Genomic DNA, 27,462 nt, shown 5'->3' on the forward strand with positions numbered 1-27,462 from the left:
CTTACAACTGGTCTGTCATATGCGGCACTACATCATGAATTTTTGATAGGGAAATCAACAATATCAGGCATAGTCCGGTCTACCTGTTCCAAAATCTGGTCATGACTTCATCAAGTGGTCATGCCTGAGCCCAAGATGGAAGACTGGTTGCAGATTGCCTGGGGATTTGAGGAGCACTGCCACTTTCCCAATTGTGTTGGAGCCCTGGATGGGAAGCACATACGTGTGCGTAAGCCGCCAAACTCAGGGTCCCAATTCTATAATTAAAAACAATATTTTTCTGAAGTTTTGTTGGCTCTTGTCGACAGTCACTACAGGTTTATATTTGTAGATATTGGGGCCTATGGAAGAACTGGAGACTCTAGAGTGTTCAATTCTTCCATTATGGGTCGGTGGCTGTGCAATAACCAGTTGGACCTACCACCACCACGTCAGCTTCCAGGCTCCAATCTTGAATCTGTGCCTTATGTCCTTGTTGCAGATGAGGCCTTTCAATTAACCCATCATGTAATGAGGCCATATCCCCGTCGAAACATGGACCACCAGCGCAGAATCTTTAACTTGCGCCTATCACGCGCACAACGACTGGTGGAGTGTGCCTTTGGCATTCTTTGTGCCAAATGGCATGTCCTCCAGTCAGCCATTCAGCTGAGTGAAGCTAATGTTAATGAGGTAATTAAAGCATGTGTGGTCCTACATAACTTCACCCGAATACATGATTTTTCCTCATCTGATGGTGCTGAAGTTGTGTTGGGCAATGTGTGTAGGCCTAGACCACATGTGATCCCGCCCCGTCTTCTGCTCTCTGGACTGAAAGTCCGTGATGTTTTCACAAATTATTTTGTAACACTTCAGGGTACTACTCCCTAGCAAGAGCATGCTATATCTATGTTATAACATTAAAATTTTTGAGTATATAAAAACCATTTTGTTCTTTAAGTTTGTGTGTGTTTTCATTTACATTATGTGAAATATTTTCTATTTTTGAGTTCCAAGTTATGAATTCAATAAGAGACCAAACTCTGCAATTTTGAACTTTTTATCCAGCCAAAATATAACTTTGGCTACATAACACCATATTACACTCATATGGCTTTTGTGCCCATACAAATTTGGGCAAAGATTTTTTGGCATATTTGTGAAACCAAATATTTTGAAATAACAAGAAATTTGCATAAGCAAAATAACAAAAAGAACTATTTACAAATTGTGGTAGGATGGGGGTTGTGATGGTGAGAGTCCAGCCTTATTTTGGTGTTTGGTGCTAGGTTTGGTCGCCAACTTGGTCTTCACCCTGTGTGGATGCATATTCTTGGCCAGGCCAGGATGTGTCATGTGGCCAGGATCATGGTGCTGAGTAGAGAAGTGGCCAGATGGATAGTGGAGATGATACACCTGAGGATTCTGGTAGCCATGTGAGTCATACCCTCAAAAATGGCCATGTCGTCCAAAGCCAGGTTGGGACCAGCCTCCAACACTGGGTCTGAACAAGTGGACATATTGGGCAGGTGGATGATAGGCTGCCATTTGGGCCTGTGTAGGCTAAGGTTCGGTTGCGGGGGGAATGGGGTGTGGTGTAGGCACCCGTGGAGTAGATGCCTCAGATCCAAATTGAGCCTGCATTTCTGGGTTGGGGGAAACTCGGAGCAGGTTACAGGGTGACAGCTGCCACCACTCCAAAAACTCAAATACCTCATATGGGTTATTGGGGGGTGTGCAGGCATCAATGATGATCTGAATGGATCCTCGCACACGCAGCCTCACCTCACGGGGTAGGGGACGGAGGTACTGGGTCAGGCTGCGGGAATATGCCTCCTCACCCTCATTCTGGGCAGCCCTGGACAGGTAATTTAGCACCCCCATGTCAACATGCCTCCTGGTATCAAAGGCAGGGATGTCTCGCCTTAGTCGGCCAAGGCGGGGTATGACGGCAGGCTGGGGTGAGGCCTCAAGACGCACAGTAGGGCTTCTGCTGTTTCCCTGGTCCTCAAAGCTGCCGGGTGCTGGTGGAGCTTGGGGGATTGCTCTGGAAGGCTCAGAAGATGGGCCAGCCACCTCTTCACCTCCCCCGACTGGATCTATAATGGCCTCCGAATCCGACCTTGTATCCCTCTCAGTGAGGTTGGAGATTGAGTTCTGTTATGAAATGTGAAGAAAAAAGTTGTAGATATGACCCTAAACAGCATATGTGTAATGTGGTGTGATGTATGTATTTTTGGTCTGAGATCCAGATTGGGAGTCAGAAATGACAGCCGGTCATAATATATATATTTCCTCTTGGTCGGTGCTGCATCCCCACTCCTGGCCCGCTGCTGACGTTCCCGCCTATATTGGTCACGGATGCTGCACCAGCGTCTCATGACATCTTCCACTGTAAAGTCACACAAGAATTTATTAGTACATTGCCCAATTCGACCCACACTTTTATATAAATTTAACATAGTCATGTGGCCTAGTAAGGTTCAGGTAAACATAAGCTCGATTACACAGAATGAGCAAAACCTACACATAATATTATTTTAGGGGCTAATGGGAAAATGTGTTATTTTGTGCATTTACTATGATTTCAAATAAATGATAGAACTTGCTAATTTTTTGCTGGCCCTCACGTGGACAGGCCTCAAAATCAGGAAACATTTAGACACAGATGCGCCTCCATGCCGCCTCCTTTCTGGCCCGGTCAGAATAATATGCATCCCTCTGGTCCAAAAAGTTCTGGCCTCTCTTGGACTAGAATGATAAGCATTTCCACGTTGATATATGTGGACATTATGGTGTACTCCATGGAGGCGTTCTTCCGGGATGTCTGGAGCGCTTTCTGAGCTAATTAGCATGTCAAAACTTCCTGATAATGGGTGAGCCCATTTCCTGTCACCTGGAGAAGTCTTGCAAATTTCTCACAAGTCACACATGTGGTCCATGTGTAATCTGTATTTTTCTCGCCCCCATAGACTTGCATTGGCATATTTTTGGAGGAATATGCTGACAATCGCAGCATGCTGCGATTTTCTCAGCCCCTAAAATATGGCCAAGAAATAAACGGCTGATGGGAGCTGCCCCATAGATTAACATTGGTCCGAGTGCAATGCGTTGCTTTTGCGCCTCTCACTCGTCCGTATTTCTCTCTAGTGTGATGCCGGCCTTATACTCAATGTAAAGTGCCCGCCAGTGGCTGATCCACCGCAAAAGACATCTGGAAAGAAAAAAACGATACCACTGGCGTTTTCCCAAATGTCTCTTTTGCAGGAATTCTCAGCAGGTACGTTGGCATCTATAAGACGTCAGGTGCACAATCTTCATGGTGTCATCTCCATTCTCACTCAGATCCTGTAAGCACCTTGCAATGCTTTATTCTGCCTGTGGTGGCGCAATAGCGGAGCACAGTACTTACTGTATGGCTACTTACTGATTCGGGAGGTTTGCTGAAGGTCCAGCGCCAGGAAACCTTTGTGACTTGTTTTTGGTTGGTGGACTCCTAAAGGGTCATCCAAGTAGAGAAGGATGACCCCTTTCTCTGCAGCCTCCTGGCTCTAGCTGTAGATCGCTCCTGATCATAGAGGGAGCAATGGGGCTAATGTCAGTATCTGATGGAACTGAGGGTCTCTAATATTCTATTCAAGCAGCCTTCAGACCCCGAGGCTGATCGTCATCACATCCTCTCCATAACTCTGAGCGCCGTCATGCAATACACTGAGTAGTAAAGGCCACAAGTTTTATTCACGTTCATCACATTGTTCTTGAACTTTTTTTCATTTTGTCACTTCTGGATGTGTTAATAGTTTGAATTATCACATTAAATGACAATAGAAGTAAATCTTCCCACTTGAGACAGAACATTTTATTACTGAGACGTGCGGTCGTCATATTCTGAGAAATCGCAAAGCCCGTTGGAATTCTTGTGACATTAAAATCGTCAGAAGTAAGTTGTGAGAATTACCCGATGTCTGACGGCTGATCTATCAGAAGCATTGTCTGTTCCCTGAGAGTAGTCATTATAGCAGCTGTCACAAAGTCTTCATACCATTCCACATACTCCAGAGGTGGCGGCACAAGGACAGGCTAATAGGAGCATATATATACAGTATACAATAGAAATGACTGGAAAATCCGATTAACAGTTCTAGGTGGAAAGTTCTCAATTAACACCAATAAATTCTGGAGTGAAATGGTGGAGGGATAATGTCTGCCAAATGTCCCACATATATAGATAGGTGTTAGGAAGCCACGTTATACCTGACCACTGGATGATCACTTTATATTTTCAATAAATTTGTTCGCAATATTGTAGTTCTGCTCCACTGAAGTGATGAGGAAGAGCTGCAATATCTGACATGACCTGAAGACAGGTGTGGCAGTTTTGTAAGAAAAGCCATCATGTTCTTCTAATAGTGCACAACTCCTTTCATGATTTTATTGTAGAACACTGATAATGAATAATGGTGTATGTACCAGAGAGACAGTAAAAAGAGCTACGCGTGACACTGAAGATGGCTGCCATTTCCTGTTTCACCACACACCATGCTCTGGTATCCAAGATGACGCCCACCCTGATGCCCACCCTGATGACCTCATGGATCTGCCCACGATGATGCCCACCCTGATGACCTCATGGACCAACCCAGCCTGATGACCTCATGGATCCACCCACGATGATGCCCACTCTGATGACCTCATGGACTAACCAAGCCTGATGACTTCATGGATCCGCCCAACAGCCATGTTGGTTTTGGCATTACAGTGATTGGCAGGCCGCACAGCATCATCAGGTCTATATCACACCTGGCGCCTCCATGCTCGTCCCATGCTGTGTCTGTGTGTGTCTGCGTGTGCGGCTGTCTGTGTGTGTGTGCGAGTGTCTATGGTTGTGTGCGGGTGTCTGTGTGTGCTGCTGTAACGACCAGTGCGCCGGTCGTTGTTTGAGAATGGGAAACGGCTCTCCTATGAACGACTCTGACCACGATATGATACTAAAGTAACTTTACTTTATAACTTGTGCAAAGGCTAACAGGATTCTACTTCTGAACAGAATATGGGCCACAACAGCCACAATCCACAGAATACAAATTATGTAGTCTGAGGGATCCCAAATGCCAGCTTCATGGAAAAAAGCAAGACTTCCCTAAAACTATGCCACTTCCTCCCTTATCCGGTACAGGGCCTATCTGGGGTTCCACCGTGACCATGACACGTGGTCCTCTCAGGTATACAATCTTACACCCGCCTTAATTACAATAGATTCCTGGGTACCCTGTTTTCCCATGACTAGTCACTTGAACTATATGTATATTTACATGACTAGTCACTTGAACCAACAAAACATGTACACAGTGCACTGTCCTCTTTGCGAGTGCTCAGAGTGGACACCCTGACAGAATATACTCAAACGGAAAACAACTGAACTTGTTATTCTGATGTCCAGCTACTAGATTTAATCAGCTTTCTAGGTCACCAAATCCTCTGATAAAAGTGCAGGTGAAGATTCAGAACAGTACCAGTAGTATTTCACATCCTCGATATACAGAAGCTCACACAATCTCCATCAGTCCATGGGTAGACTTAGTAACAGGAATGTTCTTGGATATGCTGCGACTTCTGTCTAACTCTCCCTAACTAGCTAAACAGTCGGTGACCGGTCACACATCTAAGTTTACTCACGGGAGCCACTCCCTCTGGATCACACCATCCAATTTGGATCACTTCAGGCTCTAGATCCCTCTCAGTCTCTCAGGCAGGGCTTCTTCCTCTGAATTTACCTCATGAAAGCTAGATGCTACCACTTCCTGTTTCCAGAGCTTTCTTCTCTTGTTCAAAGGTGACCTCTAGTGACCAAACTAAGTTACTTCAGCATCATTTCTTATAACAGAAAACATTGAAAACATTAACATGCTGCACTCCACCCCACTTATAATTTGGTGTCCCCACAAATGGCTTCACACAACTCAACTCACATGCAGCACATACTCATCAGGATTATATCGTATTGGGGGAACTCCAGCTGTGCTCATCAACCTCCGTAAGCCAGTACCTGCCGTACTCAATGGAACATTCATCATATCTGGTGAAACAGTAACATCAGGGGCCTTATCTGGTACATCTGGAATTTGCACTATCAGACTCTCCTCTTCCAGGAGTTCGCCCTCAAAGTCATCCCAAAAGTCACATTCAACACTGCTCAGTTGTACCACCGTTGGGGGATCAGACGACTCAGGGGGACAGACATGTGCGTTGGACATACATTGTTTTAGCCAATTCTGGTGCATCATGTGACAAGGCCCGATGTACCCCTCAGGAACCACTGTGTACACACTTCCCCCTGGAAACACTCTTTCCACTACTGTGAGAGGCGTATCCTCCCACATGTCACTCAACTTCCCTTCTGCCTTCTGGACGTGTGACTCGCACTAGCACCTTATCTCCCACCCGGAACTCATCCCCATGCCCCGGTCCCTGATCTCGGTGGGGATGATCTTGCACATGCTCTTTTACTATTTGGTGGACTTCTTGCAACTTTTGCCGGTGATCCTGGACCTACACACTGGCTGTACGATACCCTGGCTCATCCGGTACAGTCAAACCCAGTTCTTCAATCTTTCGTCCAGACTGACCAAACATCACAGCGTAAGGCGTGAACCCTGTGGTGCTACGGATCCTGTTGTTATAGATCCACATAAGGCCTGGGATGAACTCAGTCCATCACTCCTTTTGCCTCTGTTCCAGCATCATCAGCATCTGGAGCAGTGTTTGGTTGAACCGCTTACAAGCCCCATTTCCCTGTGGGTGATAGGGCGTTGTCTGCGATTGCTGAATCCCATAGACCTGTAGCAACTCAGTCATGAGCTGACCCTGCAAGCAAGCACCTTGATCTGAATGTACCCTTTCGGGACACCCATAAACTGGGATGAAATGCTTACAGATGTCCTCTGCTGTGGACTTAGTTGACTGATCCTTGGAGGGAACAGCCGCGGCAAGTTTTGTAAAATGATCAGTCATGATTAGGCATAAATGATGACCACTTCTGGAGTACCCGATTGACAGATATTCCACCATTAATACCTCTAACGGGGCACACGTCACGATTATCTGAACAGGATCCCTCTGTTCTGGGGACTTATTCAATTCACAGGGCTGGCACTTAGCACACACCTCTCTCAAGACTTCTTCTAAGCAAGGTGTGTACACGAACCAATGCAACCATTGCTAAGTCTTCTCAGGTCCAAAATGTGCAGCCCACGTATGAGCCTCTCGGGCAAAGTCTGGAGCCACTAAGGCTGGGATTATGACCTGCCAATGGTACCGTACCACAGCTCTTCCGCTAAGTAGATGCAGCGATACAGTACCTCTTCCGCTATGGCCAATCGGCCCCACTGCCGTAGCAGTTCCTGCCCTTCTGCGCCTAGCCAAGCTCTCACTCTTCCGTTGGGCTAGGACTTTTGACTCAGCCATTTCTTTACTCATGACAGCTTGGAGTCTGCATCCTGTAGATCGATCTACTCCTGACTAGTCTTTCCAAGCAATGTGTTGCCCACTTGAATGTGCCATATCCACGAACACAGGTAATTGCCTCAGATCGGAGACCTCACTATCCTCGAGGTCTTCATGCACCACATGCTCGTCTGTGCCTCAAGTCACTGATGACAATGCGTTGACATTGGATTTTTCTTTACCAGAATGGAACAGAATCCGGTAATTAAACTTGGACATCCGCGCCAACCACCTATGCTCCAGGGCTCCCAGCTTGGCATTCTCCAAGAGTGCCAGCGGAATATTGTCTGTCATCATGAGAATCTCTAAACCAGCCAGATACTCTAAGGCTGTACTTCCCTCAGGGTCTTGGACCTCGGCCACTCCTGACTAGCCTCAATTTTACTTGTTGCTGACTGCACATCGACAGCCGATACTGCATGCCCCAGATACTCGATCTGCGTCATCGGTAAAATGAATGCTGTCTTTTGCCGATCTTGGGCCACCACGGGCACCTGCCACTGGCCAGGTCAAGCATGGAGAAGTACTTCGCCTTTTCCAGAGCAGACAGGGATTCCTCGATTCTTGGTAATGGGTAGGAGTCACGCACAGTATGTGCATTCAGCTTGCGGTAATCAACACAAAACCGTATGAACCAGTCCTTCCATACCAATGCGACCGGTGCGGTGCAAGGACCTTGACTCTGGCGGATCACCCCATTATCCAGCATTTGCGCTATCATCCCCTTGACCTTTTGGTAGAGGTTTGATAGAATCTGGCGATATCTCTCCTGAACTGGGGGGGTGTTTCCCGTGGGTATCTCGTTTTCCAATGACTTTGTGCAACCAAAGTCTTCATCACCTCTGGAAAAAGCAGTCTGATATTCCCACTGTGTAGCTTCCAGCCTATGCGCCTGCTCGGGTGTCAACTGGGACTCTTTCACTCCCATAATCTCCATAATCTTCCTGCCATTCCATGCAGGTGTGGGGGACTCTTCTGCTGCCGTCTGCATTGACAGGGTCATGGCAGTTTGGCAGTCTGCCCTCAGTGTGAATTGACTTTTGGGAATGACTCCTTCACCACACACATATACATCAGCTAGCTTATTGCTCGCCGCCAGAGTCACCTCATGATTCTGCAGATTCAGACACTTTACTGGTGCACTTCCAATGACCAACGTTCGGGCTATCAAAGGACTATCCGTATCTTCCGAATCACCTCCACACTGTTCAGTTTCCTGTGTATCCCTACCGGCATCAACACAATCTTCTCTTGACCTGGGGCGATCACAACAGCAGACCCGCATGGGACATACACCGCTCCCACCACTCTTCCTTCTGCCGAACTCTTCTGAATACAGCATGAACGGATCACCCTTTGCAGGGCTCTCTGAGTGGCTTTGTGGGGTGTTGCCCATTTCCAATACCTTGGACCGTCGTGCTCAAACAGAAGGAAGTCCAACTCTCTCAGGATATTCATTCCCAGGACCACTGGGAGGTTCGGTCTCGCCTGTGTCTTCACGAGTACCACTCCATTGGTTCCCAACTCCTGGACGCACAGCTGTACCTTCATCCATGCAATGCCCACCACTGGAAATTCCTTAAGATTAGCGGCCTTCAGCCTTAACAGATGTCCCGACTCCGGTTTGACAGTCTCTTCGAAGTGCACCTTGCAAAAATGTTATTGGCATCGTTGTCAACTCCGATCCGGTATCCACCAAGCACATCACCTTTTTTCCTGCAAACTGCACCTCCAGAATGGGGCTCTCAGCAATCAGATCTTTGGAACAGACATTGGGCATTGATTTTCGTTCCTGCCTCGCCGTATGCCCAATTATGGCGAGGGCCTCTCTTTTACCGATGCCGGGACTTCAGCTGGCAGTTGTTTCTGGCAGTCTCGCTGCATATGACCGAGTTCTCGGCATCACCAACATTGAATCGGTCTTCTTGCCCTACCTCCGGATGCCTCAGGTCTTAAAGCAGTCGATGCCCTCCCTGGGGTATAGGGCGATTACCCATACAGCGGAGTAGAGGGATTAGTTGGTGTCGAGTATATCTAAGGCGTTTCCTGAATCTGCATCTGCTGCATCTGTTCTGCCAAGCTTTCCAAGGTTTTCTGTAAAGCCGCCAGCTGTGCCTGGACAGGGTCTGGTCTTGGCCCTCTTGTATCAGCCACCTGCAAGCTACTCCACTGCAGAGCGGGCTTTATTTCTAAAGTCCGTGCTACTGCCTCTTCCTGTATTTCAGAATAGGTAATACCATGGGTACTTCGAGCCTTCAGTAATAATTCTCTCCTTAGGGTCTCACTCCATATCCCCTCGATGAACTGATTCTGAAGTATGTTGTCAACATTGGCTTCAGTACCCACAGGCACGGGCGACTTCTTTCTGATCTCCTGATGCAGTTCCTCCAATGCTATAGCATACTGAATCAGACTTTCTCCATCTCTTTGGGTCCGGGCGAAAAACTGTACTCGTAATCATTTGCGGATTTGGTACAATTCCGTGCAGAAAATTGCTGCGGATCCGCAACAAATTCGCAACATGTGCACATAGCCTTAAGGTTCCCTGGCTATTAATAGAAGCGCACAGGTGTTTGCTTAGCCTTTACTGGCTATTTTACAGGGAAATCCCAGAAAAAAATTGACATGGGGTCCCCCTATAAAATCACTCCAGCAAAGGCTAAGCAGACAGCTGCAGGCTGATATTAATAACCTGGGAAGGGGCCATAGATATTGGCACCCCCCAGGCTAAAAGCATCAGCTTTCAGCTGCCCCAGAAATGGCGCATCTTATAGATGCGTAAATTCTGGCACTTGGCCTCGCTCTTCCCACTTGTCCTGTAGCAGTGGCAAGTGGGGTAATATTTGTGGGGTTGATGTTACCTTTGTATTTTCAGGTGACATCAAGCCCACGGCTTTGTAATGGAGAAGCGTCTATAAGACACCTATCCATTACTAATGATATAGTTATATGGTAAATAAAGACACAGCCAGAGTAAAGTCCTTTACTAATCTTAATTAAACCATACTTACCAAAGGCCTAATCCCTGACTTCCTCATCTCCTGCAACAAAACTAAAATAATAAACCAACATATAATACTCCCTGTCTGCCGTAGTCCATTTACCAAGTGTCCCACGATGATCTCACATGTAGAACAGTCACACGGAAGATGTCACTGCTCTACCCATCCTCCGGTGATATACTGATAGAAGGTAATATCTCTTGCAGTGTATCACTGAGCCGCCGTGAGAGTTTATTGGAGTTCATCACTCTGATGCTTTCAATTACAGAAGTACCGCTGTGTGAGAACTTTTCCACGCAGCGATGCTGTAAGTGAAAGCACCAGAGCTGATTAGCTGACACACTGCAGGGGCAATTATCTCCGTCAGTGTATCGCCGGCGGCAGGGTAGAGCAGTCACATATCCCGATGTGACTGTTTTACACGTGAGATTGCCGTGGGACAATCTGGATTACCTTGGACTACGGCGGACAGGGAGTAGGGAGTATATGTTGGTTTATTATTTTTCATTATTTCTATTTCTATGTCATTTTACTTTTTTTTTAACTGTGAGCACAGGCGCCGGCAGATGATACTACTCTCCCATCAGTGGCACCTGCTGTCACTGTTATCAGTGACACCAGACAGCCTGATGGAAGTAGTAGTCTCATAGGGCCAAGCCTGCTTTTTTTACCGCAGGTCACTGCTGCGGGTCACAGTCAGCTGCAGAATCACATTGACATCTGCCAGCATGATCCCACAGCGTTGTGACCGACAGTACAGGTGGTAGCGTTACCGCACACAGCCACACACACAGACAACCGCACAAACACACAGACACCCGCAAACAGCTGCACACACACACACAGACACCCGCACACACACACACAGACACAGCCGTACACACACGCAGACAGCCACACACACGCAGACAGCCGCAAACACACAGACAACCGCACACACAGACACCCGCACACACATGCAGACTGCCCCACACACATGCAGACAGACACACATACACGCAGACAGCTGCAGACAGACACACGTATTCTCCGCTAAAGTTTAAAAATGCAACATTGTTCACAGTAGTGACCTGGGAGTCAGAAAAGCTTCTAGGGGTCTTCCTCATGCATTTCCCATGTCACTTGAGCACTTTTCCCATTGATTTCCGCAATTTGTAGACCCTCTAAAGCCCGCCGGGGGGTCCCATAAACTTACATTTGGCTTATTGCTTGGGTCGAGCACCCGAGCATTCCAATTTGCTCGACCCGAGCAACAAGCACCCAAGCATTTTAGTGCCCGCCCATCACTAGAGCCCAGAAAGCTGATAAAAAAACTGGAGTTACTCTGTTTGGAATATGACTGTTTATACCAAGGACTATGCCTATGACATGATACATTGTTTTCTCATAGTGTTAGTGGTGACCTCATTGAGGCCACTGACGTTCATTGGGTCACTCACAAGGAGCAGGCAAAGAACTGCAGCTACAGCGACCGGCGGAAACCTCTATGGCGTCACTGTTCTTAGGACCTCATTGTTTCTTGAATTTTAGCCTCAAAGGTCGCATCATGGCACTGTTCAGTGTGAAATCCTGATGTAGCAGAGATGGATTGTAACGTGGGACAGTAAGGATTATCTTCTATTCAGACAGGTGAGGGATATGGTTGTTTATTATTTTGAGTCTTTTACAGGGGACAATGACTTCAATAGCTTTTAGGCGTAAAGGTGCGTATAGCTTTGATTCTTTTATTTAAATAAATGTGTAAAAGAGGGTGTTGTTTTATTTCAAATAAAGAACTTTATTCTGGCAGTGTTTATTTCAAAACTTACTATGGGGTTAGTAATTGGTGTGTCTTACAGATGCCTCTCCATTACAAACCCCTGGGCTTTATGTCAGCTGACAATACAAAGCTAACATCAACTCCAATCTATCTATTATCTATCTATCTATTATCTATCTACCTATTATCTATTATCTATCTATTATCTATCTATTTTATATCTATTATCTATCTAGCTACCTGTCTATTATCTATCATTCTATCTACCTATTATCTATCTATTATCTATCTATAATCTTATATATATTATCTATATATCTATTATCTATATATCTATTATCTATTTATCTATCTATTATCTATCTATATATTATCTAACTATCTATCTACAGTTTGTCCGTAAAGTCATGGTGCACTGTTGACCAGTCACTGGAAAGCAACAAAAAACGATAGAAATGTGAAATCTGCTCCAAATAAAATAAAAATTCTCCCAGTTTCATACCTATTCAATGCAGTTCGATAAGGGCTCCATTTGTTGCCATACACACATCCAAACAATTTGTACCCCGTAAAACAGAGGCGTTTCTTTAACACCTTATTTATTTGTAGTCTTGCTTAGGTGTAATTGTCGAGCACACTGCTGAGCAGCTGAAGAATTCTTTAAGTTATGATTTTGCCCGGCTCCCACACTGTCCTCATCCGCCGCCCGAGCACCAAATCCTCCATTCCTCTGTCAACTGTCACCCGAAATCCGCTTGGTCAGTCCCGGCCCTTTCCAACCCACTGACACTTTCCATTGGCTATGGAGTGGGCGGGACTATGTGGAGTGGGCGGGACTATGTGGAGTGGGCGTGTACATACACACACTCACACATACATACACTCAGCTTCATATATAGATCTATCTATCTACTGTATCTATCATCTATCTATTATCTGTCTATTTATACATTATATATCTATTATCTATATATCTATTATCTATCATCTATCTATTATCCATCTATCTATCTATTATCTATCCATTATCTATCTATCTATTTCTATCAATCTATCTATATATTTGTATTATCTATCTATATCTATCTATTTCTATCATCTATATTTATTTATCTATCTATTACTGTATCTATCATCTTTTAGCTATCTCTCTATTATTTATCTAGCTATTATCTAATATTTATCTATTATCTGTTATCTAATATCTATCTATTATTTATCATCTATCCATCATCTATTATCTACTTATCTATACTGTATCTATCTATTATCTATCTATTATATACATTATCTATCATCTAACTATTATCTATCTATTATCTATCTGTCTATCTATTATCCATATATCTATCTATTTATCTATTACATATCTATTTTCTATCTATTATTTATCTATCTATCTATTGTAAGGCAGAGATAGCACCGTACACAGTGAAGAGGCAGTGATCCACAAAATTCAAACACAAAAGTCTTTTTACTGTGTTATCTCTACACATAAAAGTCCAAATTCACACAATTGCATATCACTCCAGTGCATATAACTTCAGTGCATCAGTGTTCAGTTCACACCAGTTCATAGCACTTCATAGTACACAGCATCCTTTAGATTGCAGTCATTACACATGCTAGTCCTCCTCTGACTAGTTCCCGTGGGTGTCCTGCACTGCTATATCACAGTCTCTACTCACAGCCATACACTGACCTTGACATCCTCCTGTCTGCAGCTGTGATACATGCCAGTCCTTCTTTTGGGCACAGGACAGTCTACCTCCGGTTCACCTCTGGGCACAAAACCTGTCCACACCCGTGACCAGTCATCGTGGACAGCAGCACCACTGTGTACACTGTGGGTTGCCAGGCCTCTCTCTGGCCCTGACACACCTGAGACTCACTAAGCACTCACTAACCCTTTCCTGCAGGGTTTTTAACATAGCAACCTGTGGCTTTCCGCAACATGGAAAACAACAGGTTTTCCGTACCTCCACCTTGGACACTAACATGTATAAGACTAACATTTACTTTTATTATCAGTCTGCATTGCAGTCACAGCTACGCCCGTGACTGCCATGCATACCTATGGCCTTCATACACCTCCGTGAATATCCTGGGGAGACTACACAGCGACCCCTACCTGTTACATCGGTCACTGCTTCACCATTGCAATCCCAGCTACGCCTGTGACCGCAATGCATTCCCATAGCCTAAATACGCCTCCGTGCGTATTCTGGAGAGAACATACAGCGCCCCCTAGCTTTAACAGGGGTCACTGCCTCACACTATCTATCTATTTATATATCTATTATCTATCCATTATCTATCAATCTATTATCTATCTATTATATGTCTATAATTTATCATCTACACACTGTGGTGTAGTGACCACTGTGTCTGCTAGGGGGCGCTGTGTGGGTGTCCCAGGACGAACGGATAGCCTTGTCCAGAGTGATAACAGGAGCAGGGTGCTAAAAGATCGTTATGTATCTCAAGGTGGGTGGCCTTTGGGATGGAGGCTTGCTTATGTGCTGATCAGCAGAGCTGATCTTTCGTTCTAGTGTGTCAGGGAGAAGTCTCCAGGTAGCTGGTGAGACTGGCGGAACCAATTACCTACAAAGCCACCCAGGGGGTGTGTTTAAGAACGCTATTATAAAGTGTGCATGAGTGGTTGACGGACCTGTGATGAGGTCATAGCCATGTGACCCGGTGGGTGTGGCTACGGACCATATAAGGTGGCCAGAGCAGGTCTCATGGAGTGAATGCTTGGACCCGGTTGGTCCCTTGTGGAAGGTCCCGCTGGGAGATGGGGCTTCCTGCCTGACAGCACGTGGAGTGGCTATGTTTAATGGCTGCAAGTGCCTGATAGTTCCCTGGAGGGAAAGGATGTCTGAAGTATGGAGTATGAAGCAGCCATGAGGTAACCCTGAGAGGGGATATAACTGTGAGGCTCGAGAGCCTGTGTGCTGGACATTGCACAACCTGTATGACTACAGGATAAACAGAGTGAAGCTCTGTCATGGATGCTATGCTGTTTAGATGAACTTTATGTTGCTGCTGTGGGTTTATGATGCCTGAATAAGCTGCATGGATGTTATTGTTTTATGGAAAACCCGTGCCAGATCTGATTATTTGGCTGCCAAGCGAGTGTCCCCAACCTTGAATGACAGCGCTACCTTACAATTGGTGGAGAATGCTATGGGCAATGTAGCCTTGTTGCTAAGAGCAACGGAAGAGGACTGCAAAATTCGGTTGCTAAGGGCAACCGTTTCCAAAGCACATGGTGCAGTGCTGGCAACTCTGAGCCAGGAGGGCTGACGGTTGTGAAAGGCGTGTGATATACTGACAGCAGGTCATTGGAAGAGACTTATAGGACACCTATGCGGTAGAGGAGTCCGAGAACCTGCGCGGCCAGCAGGTGACGGTCATGAAAGCCGTGTTGTACTGACCGGGGTCAGAGAAAGAGACTAGTGATTGCTAGGGTGCCTCTGCGGATATGAGGAACCCGAGGACCTGTGTGGCCGACACAGGTAATGGACAGGTGTTTGTGTGGTACAGACCTGGGTCAGTGAGAAAGACTGTACCTGGAGAGTTCAGTGAGCAAGGTCCTGGAGGGTCAGTGTTGGGAGGTTCTGGGAGAATTGAATCCCTGGAGCACGTGGTATGACTTTGGACCTGGTGAGGCGTGAGTGTTGGGCAGTCTCAGGAGGAGATAGATGTCCTGAAGAGCACCTGCTGAGCCCCTGGACCTGGTGAGGCCGGTGTGTTGGGAAAACCTGGGAGGAGAGTCAGCTCCCTGAATAGCACCCGATGCGGCCTGTGTGTTGGATGGTCTCAGGTGGAGATGGAACGTCCTGAATAGAACACAGACAGGACACGTGAGTTTTGTGTGGTGTGTTTTTTTTTCTCTTTTCTCAACTCAGCTTGCAGTGGCTCAGGGGAGTCAAGAAGCTGACAAGCAGCTTGCTGTAACTCGGCGGGGTTACGAAGGTGACAAGCGGCTTGCTGTAACTCGGCGAGGTTACGAAGGGGACACGCGGCTTCCTGTAACTCAACGGGGTTACGAAGGTGACACCAGCAGCTGTGTGCGATAGGCAGCCGGAGGTGTCAGTGATCGGTGACAGCAGGAGGTGTGGTGGTGCCAGCAAAGGACTTGTGTGGTATCGTAAAAGAGACATAAACTGTGTTGTGTGAACTGAGGTCTAAGGAGACCTATAGAACGGACATGGGGAAATCCCAAAAGGGGGCGGTGGCCCAAATCGTGGTGGTAGCCCAAAAGGGGGTGGAGTCCCAGGAGGGGGTGGTGACCCAAATCGGGGTGGTGCAGAAAGGGGCCGGATTGACCCAAAAAGGGGTGGTAACCCAAAAAGAGGTGGAGTCCCAGAGGGAGGCGGTGGCCCAAATTGGGATGGTGGTCCAGAAAGGGGCCGAGTTTGCAAAAGGGGAAGCACTGGGTACCACTATGTATATATGTCTTTTGAGGAGTGCGGCATGTATTTTCCAGGTAACGATGGGCCACAGGTGTGTACCGTGATGCTGCACTGGGAAGGAGTCTCTGGTAGGCTGGACTCAAAGAGCCAGGTGACTCTGACAGGAACTCTGCTCATTTTATCTCTGACTGAGAAAAACGTCAGAGTTCGCTGCGACCATGGGGTCATTGGAACTATACAGTGGACAGAGTCATGATGGAAATGACAAAGGGGGTTAAGTGTCAAGGTGGTAGTATGCCACCAAACTTAGTGCATCCCTTTGAGAGGGGTCGGGACTTTGTCTTGTTTGATGATATATGGCAGGAGGATGGAGACGTTCCTACTGTTGGGTTAGCAGACATTGTGACGGTGATGCCTGCTAAGCTGGACAGGTCAGTTGTGGAAGTGACCAGAAGAAGGGGTACATCTGCCCAACTTAGGGACCTGTCGTCTCATGAAATGACAGATGGTGGGCTGGGAGATGAGATGACTGGAGTGGACACACAGTCAGAGGGTAACTGGAGGGTTCTCTTGGATGATCGGCATGACTCAGACTCTAGGGGTGACTGTGGCTCTGAGAGAGAGAGGGAGCACAGACTAGATGAGCTAGAGAAAGAAGAATTCGAGCCTAAAGGTCACCTGGCATCGTGGCAAGGTCTGAATAAGTCCCTCAGAGAAGAAATAGGAGTACTAACAGAAACTGTTAGAGGTCTTCTGAAGGAGAAGAAATGGGACGAAGACTTACAGCGGCCAGGCCCGAGTGAGGAACATTGTGAAGACAAGAAGAAACTGGAAAGTATGGAAGCAGAGATGATTCGTTTGCAGGAGGAGCTTGCGTATGGAGTATGAAGCAGCCATGAGGTAACCCTGAGAGGAGATGTAACTGTGAGGCTTGAGAGCCTGTGTGCTGGACATTGCACAACCTGTATGACTACAGGATAAACAGAGTGAAGCTCTGTCATGGACGCTATGCTGTTTAGATGAACTTTATGTTGCTGCTGTGGGTTTATGATGCCTGAATAAACCGCATGGATTGTTATTGTTTTATGGAAAACCCGTGCCGGATCTGATTATTTGGCTGCTAAGCGATTGTCCCCAACCTTGAAGGACAGTGCTACCTTACAACACATTGCCAAAATTGTTGGTACCCCTCGCTTAATAACAGAAAACCCGCAATGGTCACAGAAAGAATTTAAATCTGACAAAAGTAATAATAGCTAAAAATTCTATGAAAATGAACAAATGAAAGTCAGACATTGCTTTTCAACCATGCTTCCACAGAATTAAAAAAAAAATAAAACTCATGAAATAGGCCTAGCCAGAAATGATGGTACCCTTAGCTTAATTTTTTGTTGCACAACCTTGCAGTCACTGCAATCAATTGATTCCTGTAACTGTCAATGAGACTTCTGCACCGCTCGACAGGTATTTTGGTCCACTCCTCAAGAGCAAACTGCTCCAGTTGTCTCATGTTGGAAGGTTGCCTTTTCCAGATGGCATGTTTCAGCTGTTTCCAAAGATGCTTTTGGAGAAACGGGTTCAGTGGGTGCTCTCATCCGCTGGCCCGGCTGCCTTTAGCATGACTACATGGACCAGGGCTCATACCACTGAACACCCGCTCTGTCTGTCGGTGGGCAAAACACTACACAAATAACAGAGGGTTAGGGTAAAACAGTGTGACAATACTTTATTGAACCACAACACCCAATAGCAAACAGAACAATTCCAGCAATGACCCCAAGATGGTGCACATTACAGGGTCTCACCGCTCCCTTTCGCTGACTCACCAGGATAATGGTAGATGTTATGTTCGAGCTCCAAGGGTCACTACTACACCTATGATATACACACAGAGAAGATATATCGAAAAGCGTAGGGAGATGACCGAGAACAGTCCATAGAGTCAGTACAAGGTCCAAAACCAGTTGACACAAATGTCAGAGCTCCCAGGGTGGCTATTCCACCTGTGATACACACACAGGGAAGAGGTAACAAGAAGCATAGGGAGATGACAGAGAACAGTCCATAGAGTGCGTACAAGGTCCAAAGCCAGTTGACATGAGAGTTACCACCTAGCTTATCTGACCATTTCCATGGAGCCAGAAGACCAGCGGGTCTCAAAACCTGGCTTTCTCCAAACATATCCATTGTTAAGAGATGATCACTGGATCAGATCTGTGTCCTTCCAACTGGAGCCGACAACCCTTAGGCTGTTTCCTATAGAATTATAGATCCGTGTCCCTCGTGATGGTGCCACGATGAATTGGCTGCATTTCTCTCTCTCGTCCGTTGAGTGTTTTGCAGAATGTCCGACTGGTAGCTCTGTGTGATGAGATGAGATCTCTGAGTCTTTTTATACCCGAGGCATGTGAGCTATTTTTAGAATTACCCAGTGTCCTTCAGTCCACCCTTACATTCTTTTCCCTCTTTACTTTCAAAGTTAGCAAAGTGGTTCCAGATTACAATACACAATTAAGCACAAGTCACTATTAAAGATTTACACAGTATGTTAAATGGTTTATCAGTTTGCAGTCTGTCTTCTTGACCCACCAGAAATAAACACTTAAATCCACAAGCCAATATACAGATAAAAAGTCAATTCTTCTTGGTTTGCAAAAACATAGTCGTCTGGGTAATTAAGATATTCTCTAGTTTCTTCACAATGCTCAATAGGATTTAGGTCAGGGCTCATAGAAGACCACTTCAGAATAGTCCAATGTTTTTCTCATAGCCATTCTTCGGTGTTTTTAGCTGTGTGTTTTGGGTCATTATCCTGTTGCAAGACCCATGACCTACAACTGAGACCAAGCTTTCTGTCACTGGGCAGCACATTTCTCTCTAGAATCCCTTGATAGTCTTGAGATTTCATTGTGCCCTGCACAGATTCTAGACAACCTGTGCCAGATGCAGCAAAGCAACCCCAGAACATAACAGAGCCTCCCCCATGTTTCACAATAGGGACAGTGTTCTTTTCTTGATATGCTTCATTTTTAAATCTGTGAACATAGAGCTGATGTGCCTTGCCTAAAAGTTCCATTTTTGTCTCATCTGTCCATAGGACATTCTCCCAGGAACTTTGTGACTTGTCAACATGTAGTTTGGCAAATTCCAGTCTGGCTTTTTTTATATTTTTTTCAACAAAGGTGACCTCCTTGGTCATCTCCCATGAAGTCCACTTTGGCTCATACAATGACGGATGGTGCGATCTGACAGTGATGTTCCTTGAGCTTGAAGTTCACCTTTAATCTGCTTAGAAGTTTTTCTGGGATCTTTTGTTACCATTCGTATTATTTTCCGTTTCTTTGATTTCTCATCAATTTTCCTCCTGCTGCCAGTCCAGGCAGATTGGCTACAGTCCCATGGAGCTTAAATTTCTGAATATTATGTGCAACTGCAGTCACAGGAACATCAAGCTGCTTGGAGATGGTCTTATAACTTTTACCTTTAACATGTGTGTCTATAATTTTGTTTCTAATCTCCTGAGACAACTCTTTCCTTCGGTTCCTCTGGTCCATGTTGAGTGTGGTACACACCATGGCACCAAAGAGCACAGTGAATATCTGTAGCCCTCTATACAGGCCCACTCACTGATTCCAAGATTGTAGACACCTGTGGTGCTAATTAGTGGACACTGGACACACCTTGATTTAGCATGTCCCTTTTGTCACATTGTTTTCAGGGGTACCATCATTTCTGTCCAGGCCTATTTCATGAGTTTTATTTTTTTTTTAATTCCGTGGAAGCATGGTTGAAAAGCAATGTCTGACTTTTATTTGTTCATTTTCATAGATTTTTATTTATTATTACTTTTGTAAGATTCAAATTATTTCTGTCACCATTGTGGGTTTTTCTGTAAACGAGGGGTACCAACAATTTTGACCACGTGTGTATTATCTATCTATCTATCTATCTATCTATCTATCTATCTATCTATCTATCTATCTATCTATCCACCTCTGTACCCCCTTTCCGTTACCCCCGTATCTCATCTTGTGATCTTTGTTCTTCGCTCCCTGTCACCAGGACTCATAGTATTTCTGTCGCTCGCTGGGGGATCGGTTGGAAACCTTCATATTGCAGCTGAATGCCTGCAGCTTATGAACCAGCAGAAACAATAAGTGGAGATTGCATTGCTGTCCTTGTAGACTGCGGACCTCCGGACACAGAGCGAGTAAACAAGATGTGCGCTCCGACCACCACAGGGGAGAACATTATGTGTCGGGTCATTCATATTCATGATTTGTCGGATCCTGGGGCCTATTTATCAGTAAAATGTCAAATTTTAAGTGATAGGAGAGGAAGAGCAGAGGAGCTGAACTGGGCCGGCTTTATGGGATCCAATTATACAGTTTTATCCAGAGATGACATCTATATGATTTGACACATTGTCATGTTTCCCGAAACTATCATTATCCGTCCTGTGTATGGCACCAACATAATCCACTGCACTCCACAGCAAAGCCGCCCCTGAAGCCGCACTGACAAGTCATGATTCCACCTGCGCTGCCATTCTGCCACATTATTATTTTTTAGGAACTGTAAGACTCTGAGATAAGGGTTTGATGCAGAATGTGGATTCTCTCAGAAGGGTTTTTATGTGGGTGGTGAAGACGCAGAGACAAAAGATTTGTTATAGAGATGTAAATCCTAGAACCTATCTTCTCCAGATTAGCCACACTGTTTAATGGAGTTTAATGTTCCCAGGTATCAAAGTTCCACCTGGAGACGAAAAGTTCAGAAAACTTCCTGCCCTCAAGATCAGTACTTCATATTATGTAAAAAGTAAATTTATAAATATCTACATTACTGATCCTATGCTGATCCCGAGTTACATCCTGTAGATCTTTCATTATAAAAATGAAAAACATAACAATAATAATAACTTAAACGTAACAAGAATATCAGCCAGAAAAAAATCACTATAATGAACACTGGTCCAGCTGTTCAGTCTCTCCTCACACACATATTAAATATACTGAATAATAACTCCTTACACCTTCTGGTCCGGTCACAATGATAACCACAAACAAATAAAATAAACAATAGCAAATAAAAATAAAGGGAACACAAACAGCATGTTGCAAATGGAATAGTGTTCCCTTTATTTTTTTAGCAGTATATATATAGAGTATATACATACATATACACACAAACACAGACTAAACAAATATATACAAGACTAAACTAAACACCCCAGACTCAAGCTCACCATTCCCAACCCCCGCACTGACCTGAGAGCTGGTCCTGCGTCTCATGCCTCAGTCCATTTTCAACGTCCATAGGCCAGATCAGGCAGTGCCAGTTTTTCCCCCAAACACCCCAGTGTCCCATAGTCCCACAAGATAAACCCACCTCCCCCTTTTCCCACCACCCAACCTAACACCTACACCCAAATCTATATCCCAATATGCAATTTATACAGCAGCTCACACTACAATAACCACAAATCACAAAGCCCAAATTCGGCGCCTGCAGCCCTACATCACTGTATAATGATCAAACAAAACAAAAATCTACAGTGTCAGCAGTAGCCCATTCACCAGGAAAGGAGATAAACAGACTAGTGCACACTAAAAGAAAAGCCCCTCCAGAGGAGAGTGGCCCTACATGTGCCCAGTCTCTCATACTCCAGAGAGCGCACCTTCACCAGGTCACCGAGTATGGTCCTAAAGATTTCGTCCACAGGGAGGATTATCCATTGTGTCAATACTAAGCACCTTGCATTCCACGTATGATACCTAACCACTGCGCTAACTGGAAATAAGGTACAGTGGTCCAGACCACCAAGGTCTCCAAATGCTCCATAGGCCCATTTCGCATAGGAGAGATCGGCCAGTTGAGACCAGCCAATGGAGGTGCCCATCCTGTTGTACACCTCTGTGTTGAAGGGAAAACAAAGTAGGAAGTGGTCCATGCTTTCCTGCACTGTACCACAATGCTCCTGAAGACAGTTCCTATCCTCAGAGCTCCTACACTTCAGATTGTCTCCCACACACAGTTGCGTATGGAAGCAGCGCCAAGCCAAGTCCCAAAACTTCGAGGGGATCCTGATAGAATTCAAAAGATGCAAACCCACCCCAAGATCCCGACTTGGGCAAGCCCTGAGCACCAGAGGCCTCTGGAAATGGGTCAACAGAACCCTATTGACAAGGAGTTTCCTTGGCAGAGTCCTGATCTCCCACATCCCCAGACTCCACCGGCGAATTACCTTCAGAACCAAGGTAGCGTAAGCTGGAATATGTCCATGCGGTGTGCAAAGATCCTTCACTTTTCTTCCTGTCTCCCATAAATGGAAGAAAGGCTGAAACCATCCCCTACAGGAGAATATCCACGGAGGAGCCCTCTCTTTCCCGAGGTTTGCAATATTGATCTTAATGAAGGTATCCACAATGAATACCACAGGGTTGATCATACCCAACCCTCCTAGTCTCCTCATACGGTAAGTAACCTCCCTCTTGACCAGGTTCAGGCTATTCCCCCATAACAGTTGGAAGAACAAACTATAGACCCGAGTCCAGAGAGACTCTGGCAAGATGCACACACTGCCCAGGTAAATCAGTAAAGGGAGCAGGTAAGTTTTGATCAGGTTTACCTGTTCCCTTAGGATCAAAGACTAACCCTTCCATTGGTTCATCTTCTGAGTGGTGATCTCTAGCCTGCTGTACCAATTTTGTTTGGGGTAATCCCCTGGCCAAATTCGATGCCAAGGACTTTTGCAGAGACTTTGGATCCTGGAAGGGTGTCCGGGAGATCAAAACCAGGATCTCCTCCCAGCCAGAGACTCTCACACTTATTCCAGTTGATCTTGGACCGGGATGCCTCTGAGTAGCGATCTACCTCTGACATCAGCCACCCTGCCTCCAAGTGAGACGACACAAAACAGTGACACCATGGGCATATGCCACCACCCTCAGAGTGACTTCCATTGCTGCCTGATCCATCCTGGTCCCGGCCAACGGTCCACGCTCCACCCTCCTAAGAAGTGGGTCAATCGCAAACACGTACAGCAGCGGGCTCAAGGGACAATCCTGGCAAACACCAGATCCAACCTCAAAAGAGCTGCCAATCCAACAGTTCACAAGCAGGATAATAATAATAATACATTTTATTTCTATAGCGCTGACATATTCCGCAGCACTTTACATTTCAGAGGGGACTTGTACAGACAATATACATTACAGCATAACAATAATCACACAGATCATAACAGATACCAAGAGGAATGAGGGCCCTGCTCGCAAGCTTACAATCTATGAGGAAAAAAGGGGAGACACGAAAGGTGGGTGGTAACAGTTGCCCTGATTGTATGGACCAGCCATAATGTTAAGTGTGTAACAGGATACTCTCAGTCCCACCATACAAGGTCTTAAGCCAATCAGCAAACCCCCCTGGCAGGCCATATTTCAGAAGGACAAACCAGAGGTACTCGTGATTAACCCGATAAAATGCTTTTGCCTAGTCCAGTGACAGCATGTACCCTTCCAGTGACCAGCCCTACCCTGCTCCACTGTCTCTCAGACACCGAGCACAGCACTAAATGACTAAATGTGTTGTGGCTTGGAACAGAGCAGTGCTGGGGCTCTGAAAGGAGTCGGGGTGCAAATCTCACCAGCCAATTAATCAACACCTTTGCCAGAACCTTCCTGTCTGCATTGAGAAGCACTATTGGACACCAGTTATCAATGCAAGATGGGTCCTTACCCTTTGACAAGATGATCAATCTTCCGAATCCTCCCATTATGAAAGTATGGATGCCGATAATAGGCAGTGGCTAGAGGACAAGCATAACCTCAGCACCAAAAAAAAAGAGAAAGAAAGGAGGTAAAACATCTCCTGCTCTGACCAAGGTACCTAAGGAAGGAAACTCTGACTCCCCTCTGGTTGTTCTTTCTAACCGGTTCCAAGCCCTTGAGAACAACTTTTCTTCTGAGGAGGAAGCTGAGGGTGAGGGTCTGGCTTTGGCAGGGCTTACAGGGGGTGCTGAATCTCCTTCTGGGATTGTAAAGTCCTTAGAGGGAGGGATTGGCCCAGAGTCCGGAGACGAGGATGATAAAAAGAAAAAACACGTGGGAACGGACACCTCTGTGTCGTTAAAGAGGGGGAAGGATTCATCCTCTGAGGCAGGGGATAAGGGAAGTGGGAAGAAAGCCATCTAACTCAATCACCAATGATGGCGGTAACCACTCCATTGACGCTGGTGTCCATTAATGTCGCCAGCATAAAGTCAAATACAGCCAGATTTGCGGCCTTTGATTTTCTCAGCTGGGTTGAAGCTGACATTTTCTTTTTGCAAATATGGCAGACGTGTTTAAAGTTAAGAGGGAGTGGAAACTCGGACACCCTTCTATTGGTCTCTTGCGGCTGAGCCGTATAGCGTAGTGGCGGTCCTTTTTACCGCACCGGTGGAATGCTGACGGGTTATTGAGTTAGAAATGGGGAGCTGCCTGATTTTAGATGTCCTCATGAAGGGACAAGAGCTCCAGCTCATTACCATCTATGGTCCCCAATCTAAGTGGGACCGGAAGTGTCTCTTTATGTGGACCAAGCCCTACCTTTTTACAAGTTGGCAGGTTGTCTTTGGAGGGGACTTCAATACTGTCACGAGGCCTTGGGTTAAACGAGGTTCCAGAGGCAAGCTGACTTATGATAGCATTGCCCTTAATAGTATAGCTAGTGAGGCTGGCCTGGTAGATGTCCACATTTGGCACACTTCAGGCCACGAGGGGTTCAACTATCATAGAGGTAACTGTAGGTCCAGAATGGATAGGTTTTATTTAAAGGAGGAAGCTGTCTCTTCAGCAGTGTCTGTTGTTGAGGTGGAGTTCTCTGACCACTGTTTAATTTTGTTTTCTCTGAATGATAAAGAAACCCTCCGGATGGGAAGAGGCTTTGGGAGGCTCAATTTGTCTCTCTTGGATGAAGCGGAGATAAGATAGTCCCTTGAGGATTGTCTTCAGAGCCAGGTACCCTTACTGGATTTTTGTAGTAGTAAGTCAGAGTGGTGGGAGATGTTTAAGAAAAGTGTGGCAAGAAACTTGAGCATCTTGTCTCAACTGGAGATAGCTGTGAGGAGATCTCCAGAGAGAAATCTTTGCTCATGAGGTGTCAGTACGATAGACACGCATCTTTGATTTTTGAGAGGGATTACGGGAAGTACCGCTCACCCGACCCTTACAGAAATTGCAAGATGTCAGTGAATAGTAAAGTGGTTACAGGACTGGTCGACACTACGGTGTCCCTGAGACGATCCAGATCAGGGATCCTGGAGGTTGTCAGATCCTTCTACTCGTACCTCTTGGGGAAGAGGGATTTTGATTGGGATGATATGTCGGCTTTCCTGGCTGAAGCCAATCCCGAACCACGGGTAGACCCCTCTCTTGACGTTTTGACAGAGCTCATCATGGAAGAGGAAGTTGGGATGGCGATTGAAGGGCTTGCTCAAAAAAAATTGCCCGGTCCAGATGGCTTAACATTTGAGTTCTATAAGACCTTTAAGGACGCTTTGGTTCCCCTCTTGAGTGAGGTATTCAATGAGTGTCTTTCCTCGGGCACTCTGCCAAAATCAATGAGGAGGTCTTCCCTGATCATCTTGTCAAAGGGTAAGGACCCATCTTGCATTGAGAATTCGCATCCCATAGCGCTTCTCAATGCAGACAGAAAGGTTCTGGTAAAGGTGCTGTTTAATCGGCTGGAGAAATTTGCACCCCGACTCCTTTGGGAGGCCCAGCATTGCTCTGTTCCAAGTCGCAGCACATTTAGTGCTGTGCTTGGTGTCCGGGAGGTGGTGGAGCAGGGTAGGGCTGGTCACTGGAAGGGGTACATACTGTCACTGGAACAGGCAAAAGCGTTTTATCGGGTTAATCGTGAGTACCTCTGGTCTGTCCTTCTGAGATAAGGCCTGCTGGGGTGGTTTATTGATTGGCTTAAAACCTTGTACAGTGGGGCAGAGAGTTTCCCACTTGTGAACGGTTGGATTTGCAGCTCTTTTGAGTTTGGATCTGGTGTTTGCCAAGGTTGTCCCTTGAGCCCGCTGATGTACATGTTTACGATTAACCCACTTCTTAGGAGGATGGAGCGTGGACCATTGGCCGGGATCGGGATGGACCAGGCAGCACCGGAAGCCACTCTGAGGGTGGTGGCGTATGCCAATGATGTCACTGATTTTGTTTCCTCTCACTTGGAGGCAGGATGGCTGATGTCAGAGGCTGATTGCTACTCGGAGGCATCCGGGTCCAAGATCAACCGGGATAAGTGTGAGAGTCTCTGGCTGGGAGGAGGAGATCCTGGTTTTGGTCTCCCGGACACCCTTCCAGGACCCAAATTCTCTGCAAAGTCCTTGGCATCGAATTTGGCCAGGGGCATTACCCCAAACAAAATTTTGTTGGGTTGGTCTTTGACCCTAAGGGAAAGGGTAAACCTAATCAAAACATACCTGCTCCCTTTACTGATTTATCTGGGCAGTGTGTGCATCTTGCCGGAGTCTCTCTGGACTCGGTTCTACAGTTTGTTCTTCCAACTGTTATGGGGGAATAGACTGAACCTGGTCAAGAGGGAGGTTACGTACCGTACGAGGAGACTAGGAGGGTTGGGTATGATCAACCCTGTGGTATTCCTCGCACACCGCATGGACATCTTCCGGCTTACAGTATATTGGTTCTGAAGGTATTTCGCCCTTGGGGTCTGGGAATGTGGGAGAACAGGACTCTGCCAAGGAAACTCCTTGACAATAGGGTTCTGTTGACCCATTTCCAGAGGTCTC

This window comes from Dendrobates tinctorius, unplaced genomic scaffold, assembly GCF_039654945.1.
Source record: "Dendrobates tinctorius isolate UK_male_01 unplaced genomic scaffold, ASM3965494v1 ptg000114l, whole genome shotgun sequence".
NCBI lineage: Eukaryota > Metazoa > Chordata > Amphibia > Anura > Dendrobatidae > Dendrobates > Dendrobates tinctorius.